General features: G+C 41.0%; 1 pseudogene; it reads left to right on the forward strand.

Moving 5' to 3' along the window:
* Nucleotides 1-17,540: 17,540 nt before the first annotated feature.
* Nucleotides 17,541-19,320, forward strand: LOC107149520 (annotated as a pseudogene).
* Nucleotides 19,321-21,868: the final 2,548 nt, after the last annotated feature.

Below are 21,868 nucleotides of genomic sequence, written 5' to 3' on the forward strand. Positions count from 1 at the left end.
GTTAGAGTCCCTATAAAGGATATCTAGATGTTTATGCAGATATTCCGATTCCGAAACTACTCTCCTTCCAATTTATTGGACAGAATCCATACCTTAATATTCTAATCTAGAGGATCTGTGATTTTATGACAATGTTTCCTCTTGAGATAGGGCTCCTGGAGATTTGTGTGACAATAGATAGGGCTTCAATAGCAAACGCTGAGCAGCTCCTGTGATCACTGTGCTATGAGCCAGGAACTGCGAGAGAGCCTTGTCATCTCCACCATGAAGAACACCTGATTCAGAGGGAGCTCATGATCTCCCTGGGTTACTACCTCCCCCCAGGGAACTCTCTGTCATGGGCATTCCATCATCTGTGTGGCTCTTTCAGGCTGCATTTCTCTTTCTATTGAGAGGCAGAGAACTTACCGCAGATTTTTCAGGATTTGTCTTATTGGAATGAAGATGCTTGGATCTGCTTATCATAAATGCCAGACACAGGGGCATTTTCCTGGACTCTCTTGAGCCTAAACTCTCAAGACCTAAAGACATTTCAGAGCCTAGGTGTGCTCTTCTTAGGATGCCTAAAAGCTTGGTTGGTGCTGAGTGTATTGATTATTAACCCATGGAAAGATGCTGAGAGATTTTCTGTCCAATTGAATACTAACAAGTGGCAAACCCAAGTCTGGGAAGTTAGTGTTTTTGTAATTAACATGGTAACTGGAAGGTTGCTATGTTGGGGGGGGGGGCGGTGTNGGGGGGGGGGCGGTGTCGGGGTGGGTAAAGAAGCAACTAGATAATGACCATGGAAGATGTAGGTTATCTTTGGGGTTGGACTTTCTTATATATGAGATATATGAGATTCAGGATTCAGCGTAACTTAGTGGAATAAACACAACTGCAGACAGACTACATTTCATTCCCTGCTCCAATGCTTACTAGCTCAATGATATTCAGCTTCCTACATAATAGTCTCTGAGCACAGTTTTATAAATGAAGAGGCCAATGAAATAATACCAACCTAGTAGGGTCGCAGTGAAATTAAATTAAATTATGTATAAAGTATGCAGTAGCAGGTACTCACTTAATCATGCCTCTTAAAATTTTAAATGACTTTGAAGAAGAAGAACTTTCTGCTTTTCCTAGCATTGCTTGTATAGAGTAAATCATGAAGCTTCATTGAACTGCTACTAAGAGCCAGGCTCCCAGAACCAACTGACGAGTTTTGTGGGCAGAGGGTGGGAGAGGACCCAGACCCTGGGGCATGGAGTTCAGTGTCATTCTAGCAGGAGGGAACCAGCAGCATATTACCAAATAAACATGGTCAGTTACACAAGTCTATAATAGATGTATGAGTTGACAATTTTACAGTAGGGGTTAATTAATGCCTGATTGATGTGTTGGGGTTGGACTTCCAGGAAGCCATGAAGTATGAGCTGCTGCTCAGAGTGAATAAGAGAATTCCCAGATTGGCAGAAACAGAAAGCTCCTCAAAATTATTTGATCATGAACAAGTAATGGGAGTCCCCACTTTGGCCCAATGCCATCCACATGGAAAGTCATGAGTAAGTATTTAATGAGCTTACCATATAAGCAAGGTGAAGAAACGAAATAGAACACACAACTCAAGTGCAAACACTTAAACCTTTTTTCTCTCCCAAACTCATCTTTGTTAAGCCCATTCCTCTTGAGGCAGGAAGTTTGATCTACTTGTGTTTTAGTTCACCATTTACAGTGAATTCAGGAATATTTTCTCCAGTCCTTTTATTAAAAAAAAAAATGACTTTTCACATTCAGGATCATACTTCTTCCCCATCCCTTTCTAGGGATCCTCTTCTTGCTCTATACAACAGAACTCATTATGCCTACACTGGTATAAATTTTAGAGGTTTGCAAGTCTCAAAATACTCGACACAGAGGATGCCCTCTGTTACCACAGACTTCAGCTCCTTTACCATTGCCTGGGTCAAGAATACTCTTGGCACCCTCTTATCGACTAAAAAGAATGTTCCCTTTTATACAAGGAAAATAAGTTGTAACAGGTTATAGAATAGCATGGAGAAATACAAGTTTCCTCCTTCCTACCCCTGATAACTGGATGTCCAAATCTCACACTTCCTCTGCCAACAATTGTACAATTTCTTCAGCCAAACAGAGTCCATTCACTGCCCAGCCTGGAAAAGGGCACAGACCTCAGCCAGCTCAGGTAAAGCTCTCTCTCTCTTCAAGTACAGCACAATGAGACACAAATGTGCTTGAAATTTCTCTGGATAATTATGGATTGGATATCCATAAAATTTTAATTATGGAAATTTTTTGTGTTCTTTTTGTTTTATTTTGTTTTTATTTATTCTAATTAGTGACATATGACAGCAGCATGCAATTCAATTCATATTACACAAACAGAGCACAATTTTTCATGTCTCTAGTTGAACAAAAAGTAGAGTCACACCATCCGTGTTTTAATTTATGTACTTAGGGTAATGATGTCCATCTCATTCCACCGTGTTTCCTACCCCCTTGCCCCCACTTCCCCTCCCTCCCCTTTGCCCTATCTAAAGTTCATCTATTCCTCCCATGCTCACCCCCACATCCCCATTATGAATCAGCATCCTTATATCAGAGAAGACATTCGGCATTTGGTTTTTGGGGATTGGCTTTTAACCATGGAAACTTTATCTGATCAATTGTACTTGATCCATTTAATAGTGTTAAGGAATACACCATTAATCAAGAAGGCTTTGAGGAGTCCCTAATAAGTTACTCAAACCTTTAGGATTCAAAAGGGTTGAACATGCCAGCATGAGGTCACTGGCTATAATTTTGGCCACAGTTTTAAGATAATGGTATCAGATTAACCTTAAAATTTAGTAAAACAGCCGGACCGGGCACAGTGGTGAACACCTGTAATCCCAGCAGCTCAGGAGGCTGAGGCAGGAGAATTGTGAGTTCAAAGCCAGCCTCCGAAAGGGTGAGGCACTAAGCAACTCAGTAAGACCCTATCTATCTCTAAATAAAATACAAAATAGGGCTGGGGATGTGGCTCAGTGGTTGAGTGCCCCTGAGTTCAATCTCCAGTGCCCCCTCAAAAAATTTTTTTTAGTAAAACAGTAGCAACTCTCGGTTATTTAACAAGTAACTAAGTAAACCATTTGCTAACATGAAAGGTGAGGTTAAGGAGGTTAGACTGGTGTAAGTACTTTGCATAGCCTTCACAGTCATTCTTCAGATGACCCCATTCTATTCAGTGTGTAACTAGGAGGTAGAAGATCTAAACAGCTCTGGTTAAGTAACAATGATGAATGAGAAGATTGGGAAACAGAAAATGAGCCGCAGCTGACAAACCCAGGGAACACTTCCACGTTCACTTTCTGTTTGATCGTATCATCATAGTAGAGGGAGGAATGGGGAGTGACTGAAAAAAATCTCAGAACTTTAGGATTTTCTCCAGGATCCACAGAAATAGGAACACCCAGGACCCAGGCATGAGAAATCTCAGGTTACATAAGTCCTGTGTTCATAAAGGGTATGTTGAAACCAGACTAAGCAGAAGGATGAGATCTTCCTTAATTTGCATGATCTGTCATGCCTCATTCTTCCTTGTCCAGATTCTTCCTTCCTTCCTTCCTTTCTTTCTTCCTTTCTTTCAATTAAAAACTAAACATGAGGGAAACAGGTTCAGAGCCTAACTGGGGAGCTGAGCCTGTTAAAGATCCGCCTGTCCTTCCGCCCTTTCACCCCAACACCCTAACAAGAGGATCCTTTCACATGGGCCACAGTTCTTCCAAACCTTCCCTCCTTCTCTATCTGTTTGAGGGACAACAAACGTAAGTCCTAGAAAAAACAAACTCTCTCATGCCTAGTAACTTGAGTCCTTAGAAAAACTGATCTTTCATAAACGCCCATGTCTTTTTCAAGGATGTGCAGAAGGAAACAATTAGTTCTTCCTTTTTCTTTTTCTCTCAGATTTATGGAGAAAAATTTTAAATAACAGGTAAAGATAAACAGCAAAGTCCAAGCTAGGACCCATTTATAACTTCTTACCATGAGAGGTAAAGGAGCTACCTTCATTTACTCTTGTCTGTTAAATTTGTTACCAGAAATTCTGGAGAGTTACATTGTTATATTGTGTGCATGTACTAATATGTAACAACAATCCCATCATACTACAACTATAATACAAAAAAGAAATAGAAAAAATGCATTGTCAGGTTACCCGAAAAAATTATTTCTGGCTTTAAATAACAATTTTGGATGTGGAGTTTAGGTTAGAATTGTGTCACCCACAAACACATACACACAGTTCTGTGGCAACAACTTGTGAAAAAATAAAATGGCTAAAACCTCTACTTAAATAAGAATTGTGACAGCACTACAATTACTTGCAAGCACTGAATGCCCGGATGTTCCTGTATTTAAAGCGTAACTCTAGGAAAGTCATCATTACCAAGCATACCCATTATTCTCCACTCCCAAATAAAACTCTTTATTAAATATCGACTTATTTATAGTGTTACCTTCTAAATCTTCATCACTCTCTTATTGATTTAGGGGCCTCATTTGCTATAAAACAGAAACAATGGAACTGAAAATAAAAAGAAGTACTGATTGAAGTCAAACTAAAGCCAATTCTTGGATGTCATATTTCGAAACTGTCTCAGAATCTAATCTCCAAATATTTTTCTGACCTAGACAAATAGCAAAGAATAACAGGATTTTTTTCAGAAAAATGCTGTACAGGCTTGTCATAAATATGTATATCTTTTAAATATCAAGAATGTGAATTTTGGCTATAAGACATTCAAATTCAAGCTACCATTTTTATGACAGAAAGACAAAATACTTTAGACATTTCTACATTATGCTAACAAAAATTGTTTGTTAAATTAGATGCATTGGAAGTTGAAAATAAATTTTCTCATTGAAATAAGATGTTTAAATGCCAGTTCCCTCAGACTGGTCTTCAAGAGTCAATTGCTGAACTATTTGATTTTAGAAAAGTATTAGCTCATGCCATTACATTTATCTTTGCAATAGTATGGTTACTGCAATATTACCCAATCTCATGATATGATGGGCATAGAAAGTTTCACTGCAAGTAGAACAGGACAAAATACAAATAATACCTAGAATCATTTAATTTTCAGGACCCATATGTGAGTGATATTCCATTTGGGGTTCTTGCATTTCTATTTCTCTCCCAATGACAACTTGGCTAGGTATTAAAATTTTGGCTAAAAGTATGTCCTCAAATCCCACAGGTATTGTTCTATTGTGTTTTATTTTTACCATTTGTATACTGGAAAGACAATGAAGTTTGCTTTTTAATCTATTATAGATAAAATATTGTTATTGCTGTAGTTATTTAAAAGGGCAGGATGAGAGCAAGGTGGGTGGGGGTTAGGATGCCTGTAGGAAAATGTTAAGAGTATACTCAGATACTACTGTTACAATTTTCAAATCCACAAACATAGTTTTTATTCAGTTGAGGAATGCATTAATAGTATTATATCTTTTATTATCTTATATTTATTTATTTACTTAAGCAGAAAATTAGCATAGATAGAATTTATTTCATGAGCATTTTTGTGGCAGTGCAGGGAATCAATTTCATTAGAAGTCTCCTGCAAAACATCAAGATGCAGAGGGCACTACAACAAAGCAATGTGGAAGAGGAAGAAATAAATACAGAAGAAGTAAAATCTGAAACTACGTAACAGTGATTTATTGGATATGAGAGAACAGGAAAAATTTAGAATGAATGTTCACATAATGTACGGGTGACAGCATCACTGGGACCATCATGAATTATGACTAGGCATTAGGGGAAAGAGTCAGTTGACTGGTGTCTGTGTGTCCTAGCTACCAAGTACAATGTAACAAACCTCCCCAAAGCTCAAGGGTTTAAAATGACATCATACTTATATCAGCAATCTGCACTCAGGGCAGAGCTTAGTGGGGAACTCTCTGCCCTGCCCCATGTGGTGTCAGCTAGGACTGGAAACTGAAGGCTTCCAAGATGGTTCACCCATGTAATTGCCAAGTGGGTGCTGGCTGCCTGCTGGGACCTCTGCTGGGGCTGTCAGCTCAGACACCCACATGTGGGCTCTTCATGCAGCTGCCTGGTTCTTTTGCAGCAGGGAATCTGGAGTTCAAAAGCCAACATTCGAATACTTAAGAAGTGGAAGCTGTCAGTTACTTGGGACCTTTTTGTTTCCCTGTTTTCTTGTGATCAAGCAATCATAAAGCGCAGGTTCAAAAAAAAAAAAGTCATATGCATCTATACCACTCCATACCCAGGTTTATAGTAGCACAATTCACTAGCAACCTGGGTGTCCATCAAAAGATGAATGGATAAAGAAAATGTGGTATATATACACAATGGAGTTTTATTCAGCTATAAAGAAAAATCAAATTATGTCATTTGCAGGAAAATGGATGGAATTAGAGACTATTATGTTAAACAAAATAAGCCAAATTCAGAAGGTCAAGGGTCATATGTTTTCTTTCATATGTAGAAGCCTGAGAGGAGTAAAGAAAAGAAAGGTGGGGTGGCCCCCTCAATTCCAAGGTGAAGCACTGCACCTAACTTTATGTTCTGTTCCTAAAAGAAAACCAAAAATCACATAAATTTCAGACCCCCAAAAATTTGGTCTACCCTTTGGTGAAATTTAAATCATAAGAGTAGATGAGACTATGGAAAGAAAACTTACAAATGTCAATATTCACACCCTTGGAGAGAAAGAGAAAGGAGATCAAGAATGAGACGTTTTGAATACAAAGAGGTCAACTAAGCAGTAGAAAGTTTCAGGAGGGAGAGGCTGATAAACATTCTCAAAACAAAGCAGGAGCATCCAAAAAAAAAAAAACCAAAAATAATCCTTTTGAGCTGGCATCATGGAGATCCAATCTTGTCAAAGCATCTTTGAAGAAAGCAGAAGTGAGCTTCCAGAGGATTGAGAATAAATGTTAATTGGGAAAAAAAAATGAAGACAGCAAGAAATATGAGTGAAAAGCATTAGAAATTAATACAGAAATAAGAGAGATTGGGATCTAGAAAAATGCAACTTTCTGAGATTATTTTTGTCAAAAAATATAAAGCCTAAATCATGTTATAATTATTAAAGAACCTGAAGTAATATTTTAAAACATTCCAACAATGAAAACACCCAGACTCAGATGGCTTTACACAAAAATTCTCCTAGTCTTTCAAGAAAAAAAAAAAATCTGTCTCATATAATTTCTTTCAGGAAAGAAAACAAAGAGAAAATAGGCCCCTTGAGTCATTATACACAACCAGCATAACCCTGATACCAAATCAATGCAGACACTAGAAGGATAACTTTCAGGCCTTTTTCATTTATGAAGAAAGATGCAAAAATCTTAACTGAAACACTAGCAAAGTCCAATAGAACTGTTTAGATAAAAAATAAAACACCATAATCAAATTGCTTTTATCCCAGGAATACAGAGATGGTTTACTATTAGAAAAATCTATAATGAATTTCAACACATTAATGGATTAACCTGTAATCCGAGAGGCTGAGGCAGAAGGATCACAAGTTCAAGACCAGTTTCAGCAATTTAGTGAGATTCTATCTCAAAATAAAAATAAAAAAAGGCTGGGAATGTAGCTCAGTGGTAAAACACCTCTGGGTTCAATCCTTGAAAGAAAGAAAGGAGGGAGGCAAGGAGGAAGATAATCATGTGACCATTTTATTAAATGCAGAAAAGGAATCTGACAAAATTTAACATAATAAAAATTCATAGTACAGGAAGCCTAGAAGGGACCTTCCCTGGCATGAGATCATTAGGAATTGCTAATCATTAGGAAGCCTCCTCTTCAAGGTCAGAAAAAGGACACCATCATTATTTGTCCTCATACAGCATTGAAAGCTCCACAGACACCAAATGCCTAATGACTTTCTCAGTTCTGGTGCTCATCCTGCCTCTCAGGCAGCTTTGCTAACTCGGTCCCAACCTGATTGCCACAGAGCATCTCATTCCTCTGGGTCTTCTGGGGCTGCACAATGGATTCATTGGGTCTTTAAGTGGACAGATGCCTGAGTTCCACCCAGAGAAACTCCTGTTGGATTGGCCTGGGATATAGCATGGGCATCTGGGTCTTCAAAATCTCCCTGGACAAGTTTAATATGTAACTCCGTTTGAGGACCACTAGATTCAAGTAAGATGAGGGAAGAAAGGAGAGAGGGGAAGGCAGGGAAAGGTAGAGCAGTGATTCTCAAACTTGACTATGCATTAAAATCACCTAAGAAGCTTTCTAAAAATCTTGATGCCCAAATTGCATCCGTAGCTAACTGATATAAATTGATTAATTTTTAAATCAAACTCTATGGAGGTTGGATCTGGACGTAGTATGTTTTAAAAGATTCCCCCAAAGCCTTCTTATATGCAGCCACAATTGAGAACCACTGCCACTGTCTCCTTAGAAGATGTCATCAGAGCCCTGGATTCAATTACCAAACAAATGTCAATGACTTCAAAAATCTATATGTGTTGCCTATATTACCTTCTAAGCACAAACACTAAATCCAGCGGTCAACTCTGCATCCTCTCTTGGAAGTCCCATGTCACTCAATGCCCAGAGCTCCCCTCCATCCACATACTCATCTCTACCCCCTGGGCAGCAGGCTCCCAGGGTAGGAGCTATAACTATCCTATGCATTGTATGTGGAATTTCTCAAATCTCTCTTAGTTAGAAATAGGATTGTTTCCACATTGTTGGCATATCCTGTGAGGATAAATTAAAAGTCACAGCTAGTAAGAAGAGGAGAGGTGCAGGAGCAAGGGGCCAGCAGTGTTGATATCACTGATTTTAAAAACTTTACGGAGCAATGGCACAAGATGGGCAAAGGTCAGACTGCAATGAAATATGCAGTCTCAGCAATCTCGGAACCATACTCTCCCCGTGTTTCCTTCCCCCCCTTTTCCATCAGTATTAAAGAGGTTAAAGTGGACTGCCCTAACACTTACTGCCACAAAAGTGAGAAATCTTCCCACATCCTGCAACCCACAGAGTAAGAAGGGACTTTCCTGCCTAAGTGACAAGATGGGAATCCCCTGTCACAGAGGCATCTAGAAGGTAAGGCATGTCCTTCCATAAGTAAAGTATGCACCTCTCAGCCAAAGAAACCTATCTTCCCTAAGACCAGCTCCATCTGATTTTCATAAGCTGCCTCATTGATCTGCATTGTTATTCCTATAGCACAGGTGAGGAAACTGAAGTTGTCCCAGTCACACAACCAGAAAGCAGCAGGCCCCAGTAATCATCCAACACATGTCAGAATAATTCCAAAACCATTGTTTTTTTCCCCTGTAAAATGCACTCACCTGTCCTTGTTAACAACTTATTTTAGTCATCTTTATCATTCTTCTCTTTCCTATAGCTGGCGCAAGTTAAAGAAGGTAATTTTACAGGGAACACTCAAACAAGATGGTAAAGGATGAAAATTGGTTCTTAAAATATTTCTGAAATATCCCTTACTCTCTTGAGAGAGAAGACAATTCATCTTTGATATCATGTCAAAACAACATAGAATAACACTATGCATGTTTTCCATCTACCACCACCAAGATCAGGGGACCTGGGATTCACTTTTTTAAATAATCTATTACCACCTAATTCCATTCAGATCAGCAGAGTAAAGTCCTGCATCGCTGCCCTGGGCGACAGTTAACCCAGGCCATGTTCCCCGGGATTCTAGAGTTGTTGAAACCCAACTTTCATCGGGCAAAAGGTAAAGGTGTGTAGGAGGTGTGAGCCCCTTTGGGAAACCGCCAGATGAAGCTGCCTTCTCCATAAGACTCCACTGAGGCTAAAGTGCAAACAAGGCGTCACTGGAAACCAAAGGAAAGACTCTGCGTGTCCTGGCACGGCCGTGCCAGCTCTGCAGTTGCTTCCATTGGAATCACTCCTGACTCATTGTTATGCCAATTTATTTTGTTGCTTATATTCATTAGATTAAAATGATTTCATTAGGCTGTGAAGTGTGGGCTTGCTTGGTGAGCAGTCCCACTTCTGTCTTTTTTTTTTTTTTCTTTTTGGTCGTGTCCATATATTTAAACCTCAGGGGAAAGGAGAATATTCTTATTCCCACGGCATCTTTCTAGAACAAATTAAATATTGTTTTCTCTTGCTGCCTACCTCATGATCTCACTGCTCTCTGGCTGCATAATGGGAAAGAAACCATTTCAGTAATTGCCATATTATGAAGAGCTATAGGGAGTGTTACAGCTAGTTTATCATAGTACTTAATTTTAGTTTATAAGAAAAAAAATGGTAATGGAAGAGAGTTCACAAATTCATTGTTCTTTGAGGGTAGCTCAGTCTTTGGCAATCTGCACCCCACTGTATAAAGAAAAATAGCCAAATATCCAGAGATATAGTCCAACTCCACATTTCTCATCCATGCACATCCAGAAGAAGGGGAACTATGAACATAAAACAAAACAGAAAATGCACAGAATGTTCCAGACCCCTGCATACTACTCAAACGTATACTTGGGGCTCAAAATATGCTTGTTAATTTGATCTTTAATACGATATGCAACCCAGTCTTTTCAAATCTCCTCACCATTAAAGACTCCTGCTTTTCTGTACCTTTCAAGCCACTCTTCCTTTCCTTCAATTCTTTCCCAACCTTCTCAGGCCAATCCTGTAGCTACAAGATCTCATATGTCATTATTTAGCAGCTTCTGAATCCTCTTCCTTCCATGACATGCCTTTAATCTGTACGCGCACCATCATGAAATCCTTGTGATTCCTATGATTCATAACACCACACAAAATAAATGTATTTCTTCACCAATAGTTAAGAAAGACTTTATTTTATATATTCATTTCTTGTACAGTTAATTCTTTTTTCCATTACTGCACAGCAAGAAAGAGGAATCTGCCTGCTATGTTGGAAACCATCTCATAGCCAGTTTCACTCTCTGTCTACAATGGTACTGGGTGGCATTTTAAGAGTCTAGGGAGAAAACATCAGACTGAAAACTTGCTATTTCAGTGACTGTCAGCAAGAACAGTGTGTTCTGCCTGCCTGCCTGTCCTTGTTGGAGTTGTAAGTCTAGGTTACAGTCATCTGGGCCATAAAAAATACCAGATAATGACTGAAGAAAACCTTTTAAAACTGTAATTCACACATCATACTCATCGTATCAAGGGCACCATTAAAGGGCTCCTTGCACAGGGTAGCAAGGTTCCAGGGCTTTTACTTGGTTGTTGTCATTGCTGAATTGTGTTGTTTTTAAAACCCTCTTAATTCTTTCCTAAATGAGTCAGCTTCTTTTGCTCTCCTAATGAAGTTTGCAGTTCATTGAAATCTAGCTCTGGGAACTATAAGAACAGTCTGGTACACATGTCCTTTACATACACAGGATAGCATCTGTCTGGAACAGCCTGCCATTTATCAATCAATTCATTCATTCAAACTTTTTTAAATTAATGGCCTACCATGCATTATACTGGGTATTGCAATAACTACCCTAAGCCAGGCAGACTTAAACTTCACACTACTCTGTAGACAATAAGCCCCTTCCCTGACCTATAGATGAAGAATTTTGAAGGTAATAAAAGGCTTAGCAAGGACCCCTTTCTGCTCCAAGGTTAGCTCTCTGTTCCCTCCTGCTGCATGGAAGAACCAGGTAGGGTAATTGTCACTGTTTGTACACACTGCCCACTTTCACTCTTTATTTTATAAACCCATGACCAGTTCCCATATGCTACTAGAATGTGCTAAGCCATTGTGACCACAATGCAGTCAAAGCCAAGAGACATGTCCCTAAATCAACTGGTTAATATTTTAATAGTATAAAATTGTGGGTTTTCTGGATTTAAAAAAAAAATGTATTAGAAGAAGACATGATGCTTTCCAGTTGAAAGGCTGTTAACGCCACAGGCAAAGACATAGGATTTAATATTGAAGATATTAAGATTTATGTATTTTTTAGAGTCAAAGTAATGAAAAATTCAGTCTAGCACAGTTGTTACCCAAGTCTTTCCTTAGATTGATACAAATCAATGCTACAGGTTACATATTTAAACCAGTTAATAGTAGCCACCTCTGATGACAAAGCCAGAAAAAATTTTAGTTGAGTCTAGTGAACATTGGGTCACTCAAATGGAGGCCATTTACCCAGCAACTAGGAAAACAGGTTCTGCCAGTCCACTGGGTGAGGGTTTGCTCTTACCCAAGCTCCATATTAAGAAAATTACTCTGAAGACATAAGCCTATTTTGGAGGTGGGTCCTTTGGGGGGTAATTGTCACTCCAGTGGAGCCTCCATGAATTCTTGCCTTTATAAGAAGAAACACATGGAGATGACCTTTCTCTCCGCCTGGTGAGGATGCAATGGAAGACCTCTCTTTGTGCACCAGGACAGGGGCCTTCACCTAGAATCTGACTATGCCTGGGGCACCCCAGGCTTCCATTTTCCGCCTCCAGAACTGTGAGACATGAATTTCTCTCATTTAAGCTGCCTCAGCTACAGTAATTTGTTACAACAGCCTGGACTAACATGGAAAGCAAACCCAAAATGTATCAGAATAACGCATTTCTCCCATAATGGATAAGTATTTTTTAATTCCTAGAATTTTTTTTAAATTTAAGTTCATAAATGTTTAATAACATCAAAACTGTAATGTTTATAATATTATCCTAAGGAATATACTTGCATTTTAAGTATTCATATGAGAATTTGGCCTTTTCGTGTGATGATTCAGACTTGCAATTCCAATTTAACATACATATAATTGAGTTATTGATTTAGAGTTGTGATTTTTTTAATATATAATGTCAGAAGACTTAAGAGATTTTAGTATTCCCATATCTGTGAATTTAATTTATTAGATTTATAATAGTTATTTAAGTACTTAGGAAGGGTTTTTTTCATTAAAACGAAGAATCATAGTCTATAAAAAAGAAAATCAGGCAGATTTAAATCATAAATGAAAGCTAAAATGTTTTAGGCTTTTTTCTCAAGTTTGTAAAAAAGAAAAAAAAGCCAGGTATTAGTAAATGTCTCCTTGAAAATGTTAAAGTTTTCTGGATTTATAAGTAGAAAAATAAGAGTTATACATTGAACTTAAAATCTTAAAAAAGAACTATATATTTTTATTCATAACATAAATCTCTGAGTAATCTTTTCTGCACATAAAACTTCCTTAAAGAATAATTATTAAAGCCATATTTAACAACATCCTTGGGAACTTAGGGAGTGAATGAAAAAAGAGAATTATGCTCACCAAGAAGAGGCAGGGGAAAAATAGGTGTTTTATGTGACCCAGAGTTAACCTAAGATAGTATGTTTTCACTTACTCTCTTTTATCTCCCAGTAAATGCAGGAGAAATGCTACAAGATAATGTCGATGAAGCAAAGATCAGAATTAATTAACAATTATTTATTATTGATTGCCTACTTCATGTTTTACATTATGTGGAAACACAAAAGCATGTGAGGTTTATAATCTAGTGAGGCAAGAAAGATGCACAAATCTGAAACAATTAGAGAGCAGAATGATTCAGTTCAATAAACATTTATTGAGAACCAACCTTGCAAGAGATCCAGTGATTGGCTCCAGGGATGGGGAGAGGGTGGGCTCAAAAACAAACAATAAGCTTTATAATTAAGTGCTAAATTGTGTGTTGCAGAAATCAAATGAGAAGCATTCAAAGAGAGACAACAAAATATATTGGAATAGCTGAGATTTATGGATGAAGCAAGAATTGATCTGCACTTTGAAGGATGGAAAGGACGTCAATATACAAAGTGGGGCAAGGCAGACATGGGGGTGGGGACTATGAAACCCTGTGTACAAAGGGAAAAACACAGAAACCAGCAATGTAAAGATGCTCCTCAGTGAGAGTGGAATTAGACTATGGTAACATTTCTACATTACACAAGATTAAAATAACATTAGTCACTAGTCTAAGTTACTAAATCTACAACTACAAACAAGAATAATTACCATCAAACATTAAGAGAAAGTTGCATAAAATAAATCATCATTTGTGATAGAAAGGAGCCAATAGATACTATTTAAATTTGATTAATTATTTAAAAATGTATAAGAATTTATTACTAGACCTTTTAAAGTAAATATCAGGGGAAAGATAAAGTAAAAATAGCACATCTCTGTACATTTACTAAGGATGTAAAGGATGGGGGATCACAGAATGTTGCTTTTTGTCCAAAGTTTTTCTGCTTTATTTGAGTTGATAACACTTTGATCCAAATCTGAAAATTCCAAACCAATAAACTCAGTTATTAGGACCTATATGTTTGACCCAGAGGCAAATTTACTATAGAGTTATTAAAGCTTAAGTTTAGAAGTCCCTTACTTGCACTGTTCTTCTTCTGGGTGTATATGGTAGTCCCTCTTTATTTTAGATTTTGATATCCATAATTTCAGTTACCTACAGTTTCAGTTACCCATAGACAACTGAAGTCTAAAATTTTAAATGGAAAATTTCAGAAATAGATAATTGATAAGTTTTAAATTGAAAACCATTATGAATAATGTGATAAAATCTTAAACCATCTTGTTTCATCCTGACCAGGATATGAATCATCCCTTTGTCCAGTGTACCCACACTGTATATCCTACCTCTCTGTTACTTACTTAGTAATTATCAAATCAACTGCCACAATATCACTGTGCTTGTATTCACGTAACTCTGATTTTACTTAATAATGGCCCAACGGAAGATGGTGAAGCAACAGAAGAAATAGGGCATAAAACATGGAAGGATAAACAAACTCTGGTACTGTGTAACAATGCTGCAGGACATATAGGAAATAAAGATGGTATATAATAATAAGGTTCAGTACTATTCACAGTTTCAGACATCCACTGGGAATCTTAGAAAATATCTCCTGTAAGAAAGGAAGACTACTGTTTCTAATTTTGTATTTATAAACCTTCTATTCTTTTTCCCTAAAAAGGGACCCCAAGTGTTTTAGTCAGCTTTTTCTCCTCTGTGACTTAAAGACCTGACCAAAACAACTATAGAGGAGGTAAAGTTTATTTAAGGGCTCACAGTTTCAGAGGTCTCAGTCCATAGACAGCCAGCTCCATACCCCAGGGACTGAACATCATGGTGGAAGAGTGTGGCAAAGGGAAGCAGCTCACATGTTGATGAGAGAGAAAGTCCTCTGAAGGAGAGAGAGGAGGTTAAGAATGGTGTCCCAGGGGTGGGTGTGTCATGCACCTTTCATAGATTTCAGGTTTCCTTTCTTCTCAAGTCTCCCTCCTCCCATCCCGTCAATGTGGCCAAAAGGCAGGAAGGGAGCTACCCAGGGGGTACTCATTAACAAGTCCTTACTGAAAAGAAAAATTCCCTGGAGGCAGATAACCTTGGCAAAGGCTGGAAGAGGGGGAAGAGCTCTGGAGGTAGGTATTAGCGATGTATTTCCTTTTGAAAGAGCTCCCATCTTCCTGACCCAATCATTCATTACAAAAACTAACATCTTTTTGTCCTGATCTCACCATTTTTAATTATTTTTAATCAATTTAATTTCCTTGGCCAGGCATGGTGTGGCACAACCTGTAGTCCCAGTGGCTTGGGAGACTAAAGCAAAAGTGTCACAAGTTCAAAGCCTGCCTCAGCAATTTAGTGGACCCTGTCTCAAAATAAAAGGGCTGGGAATGTACCTCACTCTTCAGTGCCTTTGGGTTCAATCCCCAGTCCAAAAAAAAAAAAAAAAGGAGGGGCAGTGCATATAGTCTTTAGACATTTGTGCAGTTGCTTCATCTCAGCACAGACTTCTCAGTCAGTGGTGGCAGTTCTAGAGTGAAATTGATGTCACGTGGGTCACAGGCTCCTGTAATCACTGTGAGAGAAGCCACGAGTATTCAGCCATTTTTAGCTCCAATTCCGATGGGAAAATGGTTTCTGCCATTCACCAAGTCTTATGGTGGGAAGAATCTGCTGAACACAGAGGGTCTGGGTACTCAGTGGCCAATAAAATGACACATGTCAGTATAAGAGTAACCCAGTTGTGTTTTCATAATATGCAGCTAAAGGGGAGGTAGTTGAGGGATAGGACAGGAACTTAATGCCACAAGTTATGTCTAGGTAGCACGATTTGTTGCCCCGAGGGTGACAAGTGGCACCCCAGCCAACAGGTCTAGCTTCAAGACAGAAAGAAGAAGGGCAGAGCTCTGCCAACGGCGTCATCTTTTACTGAAAATGCAAAAGCGTTTTTAGAAAACCTCGACATAGACATTTGCACATATCTTTTAACCAGAATTGTGTCATAAAGCCCACCTGGAAATGAGGGAAACTGGGAAGATATTTAGTTGGTAGATTGCTCCATCCTTCCCCAAACTGGAATTTTGTTACAACAAAAAGGAAGAAGTGGAAATAGGATAAGCAATGAGCTCTGTCTGCTTCAAGTAGCACTGGGCCTGAAAGGGGCATAAGAATCACCAAACTTCTCCCCATGCCATCTCCCCAGAGAACCTGTATTAGCCTGCTTCCTGTTGCTCCAACAAAATACTCCAAAATGGGTAATTTGAAATGAGATGATGTTTATTTAGCTCAGAATCCACAATTTGGCAGCCTCTGCAGCTAACCGTTGAAGAGTGTCATCACAATATGTTGAATGTCATCATGGCGGGAGGACAGGCAAGGGTAGAGACTGCATGGCCAGAAAACTGGGGAGGGACAGGTCTTGTTCTTTTTATAACAACCCCCTCTCACTGGAACTAATGGGGGCCCATGAGAAGTCCATTACTCCCTTCCAAGGGCCTCATCCCCAGTGGCCGAATTACCTCCCACTAGGCCCCTCTTCTTGCAGGTTCTGCCACCTCAACACTGCCACACCGAGGACCAAACCTTCAGCCTATGAACCTTTGAGGGACAAACCACACCACATCATCACAAGCTCCAATAAAGCCAACATCATGAGAGCAGGATGTCTCAGTCCACAACACGTGTATGGGGTGGGGGTGGAAAGGTTGCTCTCAGAAGTCATTGGAAGCAGCCAGAGCCCCCATTCCGGAATCTCTGTGAATTCACTCTTGGTACTTCTTTCCCTCCCTGCCGTTGTCACAGCACTCTGGGTGTCAACCCAGAAGAAGTCACTGGTGGCTTCATTTCCCTGGGAAGAGGAGGCCTAGCCATGGAGTTCTCCAATGATTTGAAGTCTCCAACCCAACATCCAGTTGGATATGCTTGGTTCATACCCGTCTTCCTGCCACGTTCAACGTGGTGCTGCTGTTGAATGTCAGTGGCGTGTTTTTTGCCTTCCCGTGAGTCTCCATGCAAGCTGTGAAGTTGCTTACAAAGACATAGAAGGGAGATAATACAGACGCAGGGAAGTGGACAGGGTCAGGAGCGGGGATAAGGATCTATAGTTAGAAGCACAGAGGTCTTGAGTGCCTAATACATTTAGGGAACTGTGGGAGGCTGGTAATGCTGGTGACATTTGGTGGAGTCTCTGTGGTCTGTCTCTTGCCTGGATATTTAGATCAGTCCTTAAGTTCTGTGAATCTGACCTCAGGTGAGCCAGGCCTCATGGGGAGCTCTGGGTTTCCCCAGACTAGAACTGAGTTTGGCTCTGGTTTCATGTGCAGGTGGCTTGCCCTGAACGGGGAGTGGGGCTTTGCCCTGGTTACTGGCCTCCTCTTTCTGGTCACCTTCAGCAGCCTGGTGTCTCTGAACTTCTCTGACACCGGCATCTTCCATCAAGGTAAGCCTTGGACCCCTGGGGAAAGAAGGTGGCACCCGAAGGGCTGAGGCCTACAGGAGTGATTTCTAAAGTGCTGACCCCACCTATGGCTCAGGATCCCTTCTCCCCATGTCATCATCACTTAGGCCCTGGCACTTCATTTCACAAGCCCCTGACATGAGAAGAAACAGAATCCTGGAGGGTTTCCAGTGCTTTAGAAGGGAGGACTGAGCAGGCTGGCCAGAAAGGCCAGCAGGCTCTTCCAAACCAAGCAGTTCACTCTTCCTCCTTCCCATTTCACACAGAACTTCAAGCACTTATTGTTATTCCAAAGCAGGAAGCCCAGTGGGGAGCTCTTGTGGCTGGGAACTCCCTTCTCTTTGACTACCAGCCCATCTGAGTGGTCAGCTTGCTCAATAGAGACCAGGATTCCCCTGCCCACCTCAGCCCAAGCCTTCTTGTTGCCCAGTAATGCTATGGGGCTGCCCAAGCAGATGCATGATGGAGGGGCCTCCTGCCACTGCCCAAACCTCTTCCCATGCCAGGATCCTGGGAGCAGGATCCTGAGGTGACATGTGTCACATGGATGTATCAAAGGGCATTTCAGATGCCCTGGTGCCCACATTGATCCTTCCACTGCCCACCCAGGACCTTCCACTGTGAATATTGTAACATCTGTGTGGAGGTGAGTACTCCTCCTCCCTGTCCCCTCACCATCCTATCACTGGGCACCTGGTCAGGACCAGGAACCTCACAGCATAAGAGGGCCAGGGGTGGGTAAGAGACCATCTTCCCAGATTGCTTAAAGTAGCTCCCAGCCACTCTTGGTCACTTACATCTCTTATCACCTCTGTGTCTGCACCTGTGATGAGAGGCTGGTCTTTTGTGCACAGGTGCTGACATGCTAAGGGCATCACATTCCGCTGAGCCTGATAGAGTCAGGGGAAGGAAAGGCAGCATCTGTCCCATCACTTGGTTTGCTGATACTAGATCCCCAAACCCTTAGGCCAGCTGCTCTGTTCTGGGGATCCTTTCCTGTCTTCATCTGGGCGTCCAAGTTGGAGCATTTCCTGGGTTCTGAGTGCTCTCTCATGTGCACACCCTGCACGGATCTCCAAGTACAGAAGCCTGGCTGGGCAAGGGTGTTCTTTACGTCCTTATCCAGAGTAAATAGAGGCCCAGAGTTATTGTGTATCCTGCTCAAGTGACACCAGGCAGGTCTAGTCTTCTGAAGACCTCACTCATGACCTGTGACCTGATGAGCCATGGAGTCCTAACTGTGTTCTAACAATGGAAATGCCAGGTTCTCCCTGAGATGGGAGTTCATTTGTACGGCCAAGAGCAGGCAGCCTATAGGATCGCTTTGGGGGAGGCCTGATCATTTGGAGGTGATGGAGGCCAGGCTAGATAGAACCTCGAGGCCTGCCTCCTCTCCCCATAGGAGTCTGACCACCACTGTAGGTGGGTGAACAACTGCGTGGGGCACAGTATCATCAGGCTGTTCCTGCTGCTGCTTGGGTCCCTTTGCCTGTACCTGGGTACCCTGCTGGTGACATGTGTCATCTTCCTTGTGTGTACCAGAGAAATGATCGTTCTCTTTGGACACAGCCATGGCATATCACACAGTCCCAAGGGTCCACACTAGGAACAGCAGCGGTTGTGGGAAGGTAGGGAGGGAGAGCCAAGCGGTGGGGTAACTGAGGGCAGAACTGATGTGGGCAATGCTAGGGGGGAAAGCCCCTTGGGAGGATCTGTCAAGGACATGTGGAAGGTGACCGGGCTCAGGGAGCTAGGTGAGGTAGGCTACACTGTAGAGTTAAGAATCTAGCTGGGCCACAGAGAGGGGTAATGAAGGTAGAAAGGGACAGGAGGACAGTGCAGTGGAGTGAGGTTTCCTGTTTGGTGTACTGGACTAACTACCCAGTGCAGGGAGGAAGAGTAGATGAGCGGGGGCCTTATGGGGGCGAGGCAAGGGAGGGCAGAGTCCCCAGGCTTGACTTAGCAGGCACTCAGCTTCATAATGGCTGTACTGGCCACCCACACCCTGCTGCCACTCATCTTGGGGCTGCTGATCCAGGCTGTAGCGGTGAGCACCGTCAGGCACCCCTACAAGGGACAGGATGCAGAGGCATCTTGCACCTCTGCCACCCACCACTTTCTGTGCTTTCTCTGCTGCCCTTGGCCCTGATGGAGCCTCATTAGTCCTTCCACACCCACCTCTTCAGCTGCAGCTCAGATCTCTCCTCCCGCTGGAGCTCGCTGGTCCTGCTCCCTCCTGGGTGCATTGCTTCCAGAGCCTACTGTGCGTTAGGTGTGCTAGGCTGCGGGTTATTTGAGCGATGGGTAGAGAGGTGAGTAAGTGCATGGTGCACTTGTGTTGATGAGCAACCTGCAATCACAATAACACCAAAGACACCCAGGAACACTGTGAACAGGGTTGGTCCTGAGTGGTGCAGCCGAGTGAAAGGAGCTGAGAGTGTGGCGAGGCCGCACTCTCGGTCCTAGGTGTGATTGTGGAGAGGCAGAGGACAGGAGGGCATGGCTTGTGAGCGACACACCAGTGCTAAAAGGCACAGAATCCCAAAAGTAGGATGTTAAGGGAATGATGAGGATATGGCTCTAATTGAAGCCCAAGGTGGCATGGGCAGTGAAGTTGACCCCCTGGTAGTCAGGATTAAAAAGGTCCAGAAAGTCAAGAGTGGAATTCAGTTTAGATGCAGTAAAAAGCTGGGAGCAATGGTAGAATTTTTTTTAAAAAGTCTTTTCTTGAAGAATAGTTTACACACAGTAAAATTAACCTTTTTTCATCTATGGTTAAGGATTTTGACAAGTGGATACTGTCCTGCACTCTCCACCAGGATCAAGGTTAGACCAGAAAATCCTTTCATCTTCTGTTGTCAGTTTCTCTCCGTACGTCCTTCTGGTTTTTCTTTTTCCAGAATCATGTATAAATGGAGTCTTTGCCTCATTCATTTAGTACAATGCATTTGAGATTCATCCACGTGTTGCTCCTATCAGTAGTTTATTTCTTCTTATTGTTGTGTAGTATGGTATGGATGCCCTACACATTATTTATACATTCACCAATGGAAGGATTGTTCATTTATCCAGTTTTTCCACAGTGTTTTTGTTGTTTTATTTGTACCAGAGATTGGACCCAAGGGTGCTTAACCACTGAGCTACATCCCCAGCCCCCCTGTCCCTTTTATTTTTTCTTTAAATTTTTGTTTTTCTTTTTGAGTCAGGGTCTCACTAAGTTAGTTAGGGCCTTACTAAGTTGCTGATGCTGGCTTTGAACTTGCAGTCCTCCAGCCTGGGCCTCCCAAGCTGCTGGGATTCAGCTGTGGGTCACTGTGTCCAGCTGGTTTTTCACTGTTATAAATAAAGCTGCTACAGCTGGGGTTGTGGCTCAGAGGTAGAGCACTCTCCTAGCATGCGTGAGGCACTGGGTTCGATCCTCAGCACCACATAAAAATAAAATGAAGATATTGTGTCTACCTAAAACTAAAGTAAATAAATAAATATTTTTTTAAAAATAAAGCTGCTACAACTTTGGTGTATAGGAATGTGAACATAAGTTTTCATTTTTGTTAGGTAAATTCTTAGGTGTGGCATCGCTGAGTCGATAGTAACCATGTGTGGAATTTTATAAGAAACTGCCAAATTTGTCTTCCAAAACCACTGTACCAGTCCTAATTTCTACCAGCAATATATGAGAATTCCAGTTGCTCCACATCTTCACCAACATTTGACATTGTCGTTTGTTATTTTGTTTTGTCTTTTCATTGGACCTATCTAATAAATGAATAGTGGCATTTCATTTAAGCTCCAGGTTGTGTTTTCCTAATGAGCAATGATGTCGAGCATATTTGCATGTCTTCTTGGCGATTGGAATGTCTTTGGTAAAATGTTTGCTCCAATCTTTTGCCTACTTAAAAAAAAATGGGTTGTTTCTTTACTGAGTGTTAAGAGTTCTCTCTACTAGATTCAGATCCGTGTTTTGCAAATCTTGTCTTGCAAACTGTGGCTTGTCACTTCATTTTCGTCATAGCATCTTTCGAAAAAGCAGAACTTCTTACTGCTGTTGTTTTTCCAGTACTGGGGATTGAAACAGGGGTGCTCTACTGTTAAGTGTTGTTGTTCATTCTACTTAGGAAATCATGTCCTCTGTGAAAAACAGTTTCATTACCTTC

Source organism: Marmota marmota, unplaced genomic scaffold (genome assembly GCF_001458135.2).
Source record: "Marmota marmota marmota unplaced genomic scaffold, marMar, whole genome shotgun sequence".
Lineage (NCBI taxonomy): Eukaryota > Metazoa > Chordata > Mammalia > Rodentia > Sciuridae > Marmota > Marmota marmota.